Below are 13,092 nucleotides of genomic sequence, written 5' to 3'. Positions count from 1 at the left end.
AAATAAAACAAGTTTTCGATTTTTTTTTAATAAAGTTATAATATGTTGAATGACTGTGTTTTAGGGGCAACGCGCCCCTCCCTCCCTAGTACACTACTGTTACATCATGCCAATTTCATTATAACATCATTTTGCTCCCAAGTCAGGTTTGGTGTTCATAAATTCACTCTGAATTGCCAGAGTGTGCTCGTAAATTCAGAGCCTTGTCAGAGTGTCAGTTTGCTTCGCTCTCGGGGGGTTCAGAGCGCACGCTGACACTGGACACTCACGCCGAGTAGTAGGGTTGACCTGGACGTTCTGACCTCACAACGGCAGTCAAGCTAGCTTGCCAACAATTTAATTAGGCTACGTTTTTTGGCGACTTTTTTACTGACAAATGTCATATTTAACGGGTGTTGCGCGTTCGTAAATTCCAGTTATTTCCAGTTATTCTGCGTTATTCCAGTTCTAATTCCAGTTATTCTGCGTTATTCCAGTTCTAATTCCAGTTATTCTGCGCTCTGGCACCAGGGGCGAAAATCTGATATCAATTTTGGAGGGGACAATTACATGAAATTTTCTCAAGAGCAATTCCTGAGGGGGACACCAAAAGTCGTGCTGTAACACAGCATCACAACATCTTTACAACATCTTTACAAGAACAAAAAGGCTCCGAATAAGTACAGTTCTAAAAGCGAGAGAACTACTTCAATGAAAAACCCAAACAAATCAACCAAAATATCCTTCAGAAATATTTAGTTATTGTTCAGTCAGTTTCTCAACTCTTCAAACAACAGCTATGGACAAGTATGTCACACAAAGTATGCCATTTTAAATAAATAATTAGTAAGTGTACTGTCATGTACTAAAAACTACTAAACAAAATAACAAATATCATACTATACACCAGGGGTTCTCAAACAGGGTAGGTGGACCCCTAGGGGTCCCCAGGTGGTGAGGGTAGGCAACAACATCTCCACCCCGCTGATCCTCAACACTGGGGCCCCACAAGGGTGCGTTCTGAGCCCTCTCCTGTACTCCCTGTTCACCCACGACTGCGTGGCCACGCACGCCTCCAACTCAATCATCAAGTTTGCGGACGACACAACAGTGGTAGGCTTGATTACCAACAACGACGAGACGGCCTACAGGGAGGAGGTGAGGGCCCTCGGAGTGTGGTGTCAGGAAAATAACCTCACACTCAACGTCAACAAAACTAAGGAGATGATTGTGGACTTCAGGAAACAGCAGAGGGAACACCCCCCTATCCACATCGATGGAACAGTAGTGGAGAGGGTAGCAAGTTTTAAGTTCCTCGGCATACACATCACAGACAAACTGAATTGGTCCACCCACACAGACAGCATCGTGAAGAAGGTGCAGCAGCGCCTCTTCAACCTCAGGAGGCTGAAGAAATTCGGCTTGTCACCAAAAGCACTCACAAACTTCTACAGATGCACAATCGAAAGCATCCTGGCGGGCTGTATCACCGCCTGGCAACTGCTCCGCCCACAACCGTAAGGCTCTCCAGAGGGTAGTGAGGTCTGCACAACGCATCACCGGGGGCAAACTACCTGCCCTCCAGGACACCTGCACCACCCGATGTTACAGGAAGGCCATAAAGATTATCAAGGACAACAACCACCCGAGCCACTGCCTGTTCACCCCGCTATCATCCAGAAGGCGAGGTCAGTACAGGTGCATCAAAGCTGGGACCGAGAGACTGAAAAACAGCTTCTATCTCAAGGGCATCAGACTGTTAAACAGCCACCACTAACATTGAGTGGCTGCTGCCAACACACTGACTCAACTCCAGCCACTTTAATAATGGGAATTGATGGGAAATGATGTAAAATATATCACTAGCCACTTTAAACAATGCTACCTAATATAATGTTTACATACCCTACATTATTCATCTCATATGTATACGTATATACTGTACTCTATATCATCTACTGCATCTTTATGTAATACATGTATCACTAGCCACTTTAACTATGCCACTTTGTTTACATACTCATCTCATATGTACAGTATATACTGTACTCGATACCATCTACTGTATCTTGCCTATGCCGCTCTGTACCATCACTCATTCATATATCTTTATGTACATATTCTTTATCCCCCTACACGTGTGTGTATAAGACAGTAGTTTTGGAATTGTTAGTTAGATTACTTGTTGGTTATTACTGCATTGTCGGAACTAGAAGCACAAGCATTTCGCTACACTCGCATTAACATCTAAACAAATACAATTTGATTTGATTTGATTTGGTGTAATGGCAATGGTTCCATGAAATAAAAAAGTGTAATGAACTATTCAGCAGCACAAGGATTCCAGTAACTTTCCATATAATATAGAGGGGGTGGAGGTCCCTGAGGACCACTCAAAACCTTGCCTCAAAATATGCAGGGGTTCCAGTACTCAAAAAAGGTTGAGAACCACTGTTATACACACTACTGAACAAAACAACCGAACATATGTTTGAGGGTTTCAATGTATCCAACAAATTGCTGGCAGATATTTCCCCCAAGACTGTCCAGCCTGTCTTTATGTACATTACAGACAAAAATCTGACCCCCGCACCTCCACTGGAAGCCTCCTGAGGACCTCTGCTGCCTCTCCACTGCTGCTACAGGGGTATTTGTGGTATTTGTTGCGAAAGAGAGGCAACTGCACTAAAAGAGAATCCATGTTCAGCTCTGGGTACTGATCTAGAGACTCATCTAACTCTCCCGTGAGAAGCACTCTTTCCAACTTTTGCAGAATGTTTAGACTGTCCTGGTCAAAACGGTCGCCAAACTGAACCTCCACACCATCCAACACTTAAAAAAATTCTGCCCTATAGTGATCCACAAATCGTCTTGAGTGTGTCTCAATGGATTCAATCAATGTTGTTGCTTTCTCATACAGTGCAAGGTAGCTTTCGTCATTTCTGCTGTTTACCCCACGCGCTGGATAACTGGACACGGATTGGATTTAGCTGGTGTGCTGTTACAGTTACACAGTGGCGGTGGGTTTGGCAGTTTTGATGTGCTGTGAATTTTACAATGGCTTTTCTCCTGTTCCTCAATCCTGCACTAATGAAGGCAGCATCCGCTCTTTGGCCAAAAGTTGGCTGGCTTGAAAACCCTTGGCTACAGTGAAAACACAACACTCCTTTCATTGATGGATTATAATGTAGGGGGGAAATCCCGAAACCATCTCTCTTGAAACCTCAACACTCTGTTGGCAAGAGTTTGCGGTTCTATAAATTGTGGGTGTGGCTGATATGGTTTTGTACCATCACTGAGGTATCTGGACAATGCTGTGCCACTGTCATGCTGTGCCACTGTCCCCTATACTGGTGCAGCTGGCAACAAGGTTGACACCTGGTCCTGCCGTGGCTGTGCCACTGTCCCCTATACTGGTGCAGCCGGCAACAAGGTTGACACCTGGTCCTGCCGTGGCTGTGCCACTGTTGGACTGGATTAACTTTCAGACGGTAGTCACAAACCCCCTGTTACCTTGCCAGCTAAGGAACACTACATTGCATTGCTAGCTTCTCTCATTGACTCAAATTCAAATAGCTGCAAACACTGATTGATGTTACTGTAGCTAGCTAGCAATCAGTTAACCGCTAGCTAACATAAAGAGTGACCTGTAATTTAATGCAGCGAAAATTAAGACTGGTGACGGTTATAAATGTGTATTGTATTGAGTGGTAGAAGTGCCCCTGTGACAACAATTTTGGACACCCTAAATGTGGAGTATGAAATCATTTTTACATAACTAATGCCTGCAATGCAGTGAAGAAAATGATATGACAACAATAACGTCTAATGTAACTGGCCCCTCTAACAGTACAACTGGCCCCAGCTTATTAGATGGGGCCAGTTTTATTATTAGATGGTTATGTGTTTATTTATTAATTTAGTTATTTGATTTAGAATTGTAGGACCCTGTCACGTTGTATAAATTATAGGAGACAGGCGCAGGAATATGAAATATGGTTTCTATTTACTTCATCCAAGATGGAATATGACGGGGACGAAGCCAAAAACAAACACGTAAAATATAACACAAGGCTGTAACCCAAACAAAGAGCGAGGTGTAAACAACGAATATATATACACAGGGCGAGATCCGTAATAACAAGAGCACAATAATGCGTAGTACCAAAGCCGAAACAGAGCACAGGTGCTCACAAGACCAACAGACATGGAACAATAACCGACAAGGACAAGGGGGGGACAGAGGGCACCTATATGCACATACTAATCAGGGGAAATGGGAACCAGGTATAAGTAATGAGACAAGACAGTCCGGGCTTGGTGGTAACGATCCAGTTCAGTGACTCCTAGAAGGCCGGTGACGTAAAAATCTGCCGTTTCCAGCTACAATAGTAATTTACAACATTAACAATGTCTCCACGAATAAGAGGCCATCCGTAATTTCAATTAAGATATTAATGAGCGAGCTAGGACGGACGTAGTCAATATAACTATTTGTTCAGCACCTTTTGAAACATAGAATTCAGAACATGGGTCGTTCTTACAGTATTCTCCCTGTACACTAAGTCAGAACTATAGGATAAATAGAGGGGGCATATACGCAGACAATGAAAGCTCTTACAATAGGCTACATATACACCACCAAATGCTAACAGCTTACAACACAACATACAGTGCATTCGGAAAGTATTCAGACCCCTTGACTTTTTCCACATTTTGTTATGTTACAGCCTTATTATAAAATGGATTAAGTAGGATTTTTCCCTCATCAATCTACACACAATACCCCATGTAACATTTTAAAACAGAAATATTACATTTCTATAAGTATTCAGACCCTTTACTCAGTACTTTGTTGAAGCACCTTTGGCAGCGATTACAGCTGCAAGTCTTATTGGGTATGACACTACAAGCTTGACACACCTGTATTTGAGGAGTTTCTCCCATTCTTCTCTGCAGATCCTCTCAAACTCTGTCAGATTGGATTGGAAGCTTCGCTGCAGAGCTATTTTCAGGTCTCTCCAGAGATGTTTGATCGGGTTCAAGTCCGGGCTCTGGCTGGGCCACTCAAAGACATTCAGAGACTTGTCCAAAAGCCACTCCTCCGTTGTCTTAGCTGTGTGCTTAGGGTCGTTGTCCTGTTGGAAGGTGAACCTTCACCCCAATCTGAGGTCCTGAGCGCTCTGGAGCAGGTTTTCATCGAGGATCTCTCTGTACTTTGCTCCATTCACCTTTCCCTCAATCCTGAGTAGTCTCCCCATCCAAACATCCCCACAGTACGATGCTGCCACCACCATGCTTCACCGTAGTGATGATGCCAGGTTTCCTTTAGACGCTGCAATTGGCATTCAGGCCAAAGAGTTCAGTCTTGGTTTCATCAGACCAGAGAATCTGGTTTCTCATGCTCTGAGAGTCTTTAGGTGCCTTTTGGCAAACTCCAAGTGAGCTGTCATGTGCCTTTTACCGAGGAGTGACTTCTGACTGGCCACTCTACCAAAAAGGCCTGATTGGTGGAGGGCTGCAGAGATTGTTGTCCTTCTAGAAGTTTTTCCCATCTACACAGAGGAACTCCTCGGTAACCTTCCCCAGATCTGTGCCTTGACCCAATCCTGTCTCAGAGCTCTACTGGCAATTCCTTCAACCTCATGGATTGTTTTTTGCTCTGACATGCACTATCAACTGTGGGACCTTATACAGACAGGTGTGTGCCTTTCCAAATCATGTCCAATGAATTGAATTTACCACAAGTGGACTCCTTTCAAGTTGAAGAAACATCTTAAGGATGATCAATGGAAAGAGGATGCACCTGAGCTCAGTTTCGAGGAAGGTGGTTTGGCGGTATTTCGTGTGCAAATTCTGTCATCAATATATGGCATTCTCTGGATTTATGGTGCTTTCAAGACAACTGGGAACTCGGGAAAAAAAGGTTGAATCATGACGTCAGTGATCTTCAGGTTGGGGCTTTAGAAATTCCGAGTTGGGTGACCGTTCAAAACATATTTTCCCAGTCAGAGCTTGTTTTTTCAGAGTCTGAGATTTCCCAGATCCATGTTTCCAGTTGTTTTGAACGTGGCAGAAGTAATGTTGGATTGATAGCATGACCAAGGTTGAATATTTATAATTTCAAGCTTGGAAAAGAGACCCTTATACCCAGACTTGGACCACACACCCACTCCACTGAATAGCAGGCTAGTGGTTGCTTTGTATCGCTTACAGTTAGCCACTGATTCCTTCAAAACCACTCATTGTTGAATTTACAATTTGTTGTGTAATGTTTATGTCCAATGGCAGATGAGCATTGGTACATTTTATCTACAATTTCTCTTCATATGACAAGAATTGAAAATGATTTGACAGTAGATTGTCGACTTGATTCATGATGATGATTGCTAGCTTGCTAGTTAAGATTTTGAAAGTATGATGTTGACATGATCAGTCCAGTCAAAGCTACGGTGTCACGGGATACTAGGAGTGGTGGGTGGAATCAGGCGCAGAGAGAAGGGTTCAGTAGATCGTCAATTTATTCTCCGGCGCAAAAAAACGGACACGCCAACATACAGGGATACAATTGACCAGCCAAAACACAGGACCAAATAGTCCAGAGAATACACATACGAAAACCACCATACGACAGAGTAACAAAAAACAATCCCGCACAAAACAAGGGCGGGACAACCTACTATATATAAGGACGCTAATTAAACTAAAATACACACAGGTGAAACTAAGACAAAACCAACAGACAAACGAAAAAGGGATCGGTAGTGGCTAGTAGGACGGTGACGACGACCGCCGAGCACCGCCCGAACAGGCAGGGGAGCCAACTTCGGCGGAAGTCGTGACATTACCCCCCCCTGACGCGTGGCTCCCGCAGCGCGCCGCCACCGGCCTCGAGGACGACCCGGAGGACGAGGCGCCTGGCGATCCGGGTGGAGGCGGTGGAAATCTCTCAGGAGAGAAGGGTCCAAAATGTCCCCCACCGGAACCCAGCATCTCTCCTCCGGACCTTACCCCTCCCAGTCCACAAGATACTGTAGGCCCCCCACCCGGTGTCTCGAATCCAGAATGCCCCGAACCGTGTACGCCGGGGACCCCTCGATGTCCAGGGGGGCGGAGGGACCTCAGGCACCTCACCTTCTTGCAGGGGACCAGCCACCACCGGCCTGAGGAGAGACACATGAAACGAGGGGTTAATACGGTAATACCTAGGAAGTTGTAATACCTAGTAACCTGTAACACACCTCGTTTATTCTCCTCGGGACTTTGAACGGCCCCACACACTGCGGCCCCAGCTTCCGACAGGGCAGGCGGAGGGACAGGTTTCGGGTCGAGAGCCAGACCCTGTCCCCCGGTGCAAACATAGGGGCCTCACTGCGGTGCTGGTCAGCGCTCCTCTTCTACCGTTCTCCCGCTAACCTTAGCGAATCCTGAACGGCTTTCCAGGTGTCCTTGGAGCGCTGTACCCATTCCTCCACCGCAGGAGCCTCGGTCTGGCTCTGATGCCATGGGGCCAGGACCGGCTGGTAACGTAACACATACTCAAAAGGGGACAAGTTAGTTGAGGAGTGGTGTAGGGAGTTCTGAGCGAGTTCAGCCCAAGGAACATGCCATGCCCACTCACCAGGCCGGTCCCGGCAATAGGACCGCAGAAACCTGCCCACATCCTGGTTTACGCGCTCCACCTGCCCATTACTCTCGGGGTGAAAACCTGAGGTTAAGCTGACCGAGACCCCCAGTCTCTCCATAAACGCCCTCCACACTCTGGACGTGAATTGGGGACCCCGATCAGAAACGATGTCCTCAGGCACCCCATAGTGCCGGAAGACATGGGTAAACAAGGCCTCCGCAGTCTGCAGGGCCGTAGGGAGACCGGGCAACGGGATGAGACGACAGGACTTAGAAAACCGATCCACAACGACCAGGATCGTAGTACTTCCCTGGGACGGGGGAAGGTCGGTAAGAAAGTCCACCGATAAGTGTGTCCACGGCCGTTGTGGAACGGGGAGGGGTTGTAACTTCCCTCTAGGCAGGTGCCGAGGAGCATTGCTCTGAGCACACACTGAGCAGGAGGAGACATAAAATCTCACGTCTTTAGCCAGCGTGGGCCACCAGTATCTCCCTCTAAGACTCCGCACTCTCCTCTCGATGCCAGGATGACCCGAGGAGGGGAGAGTATGAGCCCACCGGATCAGCTTATCCCGGACCCCCCTCGGCACGTACTGAGTCCCCACTGGACAGTTAGGGGGGGGGGCGGCTCTAACCGTGAGGCCCTCTCTATCTCCGCGTCCACCTCCCATACCACCGGTGCCACGAGACATGACGGTGGAAGGATGGGAGTTGGCTCAACGGACCGCTCCTCAGTATCATAGAGGCGGGACAACGCGTCGGCTTTGGTGTTTTGGGAGCCTGGCCGGTATGAGATGGTAAACCGAAACCTGGTGAAAAACATGGCCCATCTAGCCTGACGTGGATTTAGTCTCCTCGCTACCCGGATATACTCGAGATTACGATGGTCAGTCCAGATGAGAAAAGGGTGTTTCGCCCCCTCAAGCCAATGTCTCCACACCTTCAGAGCCTTGACTACAGCTAACAACTCCCGGTCCCCCACGTCCTAGTTTCGCTCCGCTGGACCGAGCTTGCTCGAAAAGAAAGCACACGGGCGGAGCTTGGGTGGCACGCCCGAGCGCTGGGACAGCACGGCCCCGACCCCCGCCTCGGACGCATCCACCTCCACTATGAACACTAAAGAGGGGTCCGGATGCGCCAACACAGGCGCATTGGTGAACAGCTCTTTCAAACGACTGAAAGCTCTGCCCGCCTCTGCTGACCAACGCAAGCGCACCGGTCTTCCCTTCAGCAGTGAGGTGATGGGAGCAGCCACCTGACCAAAACCCTAGATAAACCTCCGGTAGTAATTGGCAAACCCTAAAAACCGCTGCACTTCTTTCACCGTGGTCAGAGTCGGCCAATTACGCACGGCTGTAACGCGGTCATCCTCCATCACCACCCCGGAGGTGGAAATACGATACCCCAGGAAGGAAACGGACTGTTTGAAAAACTCACATTTCTCCGCCTTGCAATACAGGTCATGCTCCAGCAGTCGCCCAAGTACCTTACGCACCAGAGACACATGCACCGCGCGTGTGGCAGAATAGATCAAGATGTCATCGATGTACACTACCACTCCCTGCCCGAGCAGGTCTCGGAGAATCTCATCTACGATGAGGCATGACGCGGTACTCATAATGACCAGATGTAGTACTAAATGCGGTTTTCCACTCATCTCCTCCCCGGATACGTACCAGATTATACGCGCTCCTCAGGTCCAGTTTTGTGAAGAAGCGCGCCCCGTGAAATGATTCCACCGCCGTAGCGATGAGAGGTAGTGGGTAACTAAACCCTACTGTGATGGAATTTAGACCTCTATAATCAATGCACGGACGCAGACCTCCATCCTTCTTCTTCACAAAAAAGAAGCTCGAGGAGACGGCCGAATGTACCCCTGTCCCAGCGATTCAGCAACATATGTTTCCATCGCTACTGTCTCCTCCTGGGACAATGGATACACGTGACTCCTAGGAAGTGCAGCGTTCTCCAGAAGGTTTATCGCGCAGTCCTCTCGATGATGGGGTGGTAATTGGGTCGCCCTCTTTTTACTGAAGGCGATAGCCAAATCGGCATATTCAGAGGGAATGCGCACGGTGGAAACCTGGTCTGGACTCTCCACCATAGTCGCACCAACGGCAACTCCTATACACCTGCCTGAACACTCCTCTGACCACCCCTTAAGAGCTCCCTGTCACCAGAAAATCACCGGGTTGTGTTGAGCTAGCCAGGGAATTCCCAACACCACTGGAAACACAGGTGAATCTATAAGGAACAGACTAATCTGCTCCTTATGATCCCCCTGCGTTACCATGTCCAGCGGTACCGTAGCCTCCCTAACCATTCCTGACCCTAATGGTCGGCTATCTAAGCAGTGCACGTGGAAAGGTAGGTCTAACGACACCAGGGGAATCCCTAGCCTTAACGCGAGCCCACGATCCATGAAATTCCCAGCTGCGCCTGAATCGACTAGCGGCTTATGCTGTAGAGAGGGAAAAAACCCAGGGAAAGAAGTCAACACATACACATGACCGACAGGAAGCTCTGGGTGAGTCTGGTGCTTACTCACCTGGGGTGATCGAGTAGTGCTCCGCCTGCCCTCCCGACTCCCAGACGAGTTCCTCCAGCACCGGTCGGCCGTGTGCCCTCGCCGACCACAACTGGTGCAGGAGGACACTCCTCCTCCGGTCCCCCTTGAAGCCGCCCCTCATAACTCCATAGGGATAGGGGCAGGAGGGCTGGGAAGTGGAAACGGCAGGACCTGATCTGAACGCCCGCGGGCAGCCAGCAGGTTGTCGAGACGGATAGCCAAGTCAATGAGTTCATCCAGTGTTAGGGTGGTGTCCCGACATGCTAGCTCCCTGCGGACGTCCTCCCTGAGACTGCATCGGAAATTATCTATCAAGGCCCTGTCGTTCCACCCTGCTCCTGCGGCCAAGGTCCTGAACTCCAGGGCAAAGTCCTGTACGCTCCTCATCTCCTGACGCAGGTGGAACACCCGCCGCCCGACCCTCTGGTGGATGGTCAAACACAGCTCGGAATCGGTGGGTGAACTCTGGGTAATTATCCCTCGCCGAGTCCGGACCATTCCACACTGCTTTGGCCCACTTGAGGGCTCGCCCAGTCAAACAGGAGACGAGGGCGCTCACGCTCTCCTCTCCGGAGGGGCAGGACGCACGGTAGCCAGGTACAGTTCCAGTTGGAGAAGGAAACCCTGGCACCCAGCCGCCATTCCATCATACTCCCGTGGGAGCGTCAGCCGAAGAGCCCCGGACCCAAACACAGAACCAAATAGTCCGGAGAATACACATACGAAAACCACCATACGACAGAGTAACAAAAAACAATCCCGCACAAAACAAGGGCGGGACAACCTACTATATATAAGGACGCTAATTAAACTAAAATATACACAGATGAAACTAATAAGACAAAACCAACAGACAAACGAAAAAGGGATCAGTAGTGGCTAGTAGGACGGTGACGATGAACGCCGAGCACCGCCCGAACAGGCAGGGGAGCCAACTTCGGCGGAAGTCGTGACATACGGTAGATATAACATGATTTGACGTAATTTTATCTGTGGCCAATGACCTTGAGCCTTCTTGGATGGACACTTCTAATGTAACTCTATGGCAGCACCAAAAGGGGCTTGAATTTTCGAACTCTGCCCGTAGATTTTGCAGTGACGTATTGTCCCCATGAGTGACAGAACACTGCAATCACGGCACAACTAGAGAACATTATCAACCCCTACACCCCATATTTTCCACTGGCTGCCTCACCACCACAGAAAACACAGAGCTAGGCTGAAACACCTGCAACGTCCAAACAGGCAACAATTATTTTATATTTTTTTGCCAAGAGTGGGCAAAGCTGTCATCAAGGCAAAGGGTGGCTACTTTGAAGAATCTCAAATATAAAAATTATTTTGATTTGTTTAACCCTTTTTTGTTTACTACATGATTCCATATGTTTTATTTCATAGTTTTGATGTCTTCGCTATTATTTAAAAATGTAGTAAATTGTAAAAATAAAGAAAGACCCTGGAATGAGTAGGTATGTCCAAACCTTTGACTGGTACTGTACATAGTTTTTGCTAAACAGGTGGGGCTCAAAACAGCCCTGAATGACAGGTCGCCACTGTGTAGACCTTACCGTGAAATGCTTATTTACAAGCCCCTAACCAACAATGCAGTTTTAAGAAAAATAAGAGTTAAGAAAATATTTACTAAATAAACTAAAGTAAAAAAATTAATAATAATAACAATAACAAGGCTGTATACAGGGGGTACCGGAACCGAGTCAATGTGCAGGGGGACAGATTAGTCAAGGTAATTGAGTTAATATGTACACTACCGTTCAAAAGTTTGGGGTCAGTTAGAAATGTCCTTGTTTTTAAAGTAAAGCACATTTTTTGTCCATTAAAATAGCATCAAATTGATCAGAAATACAGTGTAGACATTGACTATTGTAGCTGGAAATACAGTTGTACTTGACTATTGTATCTGGAAAGGGCAGATTTTTGTGGAATATCTACATAGGTGTACAGAGACCCATTATCCTGTGTTCCAATGGCACGTTGTGTTAGCTAATCCAAGTTGATCATTTTAAAAGGCTAATTGAAAACCTTTTTGCACATCTGAAAACTGTTGTTCTGATTTAAAAAAGCAATAGACTAGTTGAGTATCTGGAGCATCAGCATTTGTGGGTTCGATTACAGGCCCAAAATGTCCAGAAACAAAGCACTTTCTTCTGAAACTCGTCAGTCTATTCTTGTTCTGAGAAATGAAGGCTAGTCCATGCAAGAAATTACCAAGCAACTGAAGATCTCATACAACGCTGTGTACTACTCCCTTCACAGAATAGCGTGACTCCGGGATACTGGCCTCAAACCAACAATGCAGATTTCCTCTGTCCAGTGTCTGTTCTTTTTATTGGCCAATCTGAGTTATGTCTTTTTCTTTGTTACTCTGCCTAGAAGGCCAGCATCCCTGCTTTTATTTCGTCACACTCACAACTGCAAGCAGTTTTCTGTAATTAGCTCGCCATTAACTTGTAAGTAATGATCTTGTTGTGTGTTTGTTTTCCTGCAATAATGAATACACATTTTCTAAAGTTAAGACGTTGACAGCTATGATATGATCATTATTTGAACTGGCTAGCTACCAAGCCAGAAAATAATCAAAACATTCTTTAGAAAGTTGCCTGGTTTGCTAGATTGACATATATTTAATTCATTTTTAAAGGATGGGTTTCTTGGTGTTAAAATACAGTAGTTATACTCTTTTGGACCATCAAGCTGCTGATGTCATGCAACCTGTCATTTTTTATGTTAAGTTTCGTTTTTGTCGTTTTTGACGATAAGTTTGATGTCAGACGACAATAGAATGTTCATGATGTCACTGCAACAACTGTCCACAGACATGTCGATAGACAAACTTTAAACAAGCCTTAAGGTGTATGGCAGGCCAGTAACTTTTGCAACTAAATCATTTTACGGTGCAT

The 13,092-nt window shown here is 47.0% G+C and overlaps 1 protein-coding gene across 2 annotated transcripts in view; it reads left to right on the top strand.

Moving 5' to 3' along the window:
* Positions 1–13,092, top strand: part of il15l (interleukin 15, like) — a 31,701-nt gene that overhangs the window by 867 nt on the left and 17,742 nt on the right. The window lies entirely within an intron of this gene.

This window comes from Oncorhynchus kisutch, linkage group LG15, assembly GCF_002021735.2.
Source record: "Oncorhynchus kisutch isolate 150728-3 linkage group LG15, Okis_V2, whole genome shotgun sequence".
Lineage (NCBI taxonomy): Eukaryota > Metazoa > Chordata > Actinopteri > Salmoniformes > Salmonidae > Oncorhynchus > Oncorhynchus kisutch.
This window is presented reverse-complemented; position numbering and strand designations above follow the sequence as displayed.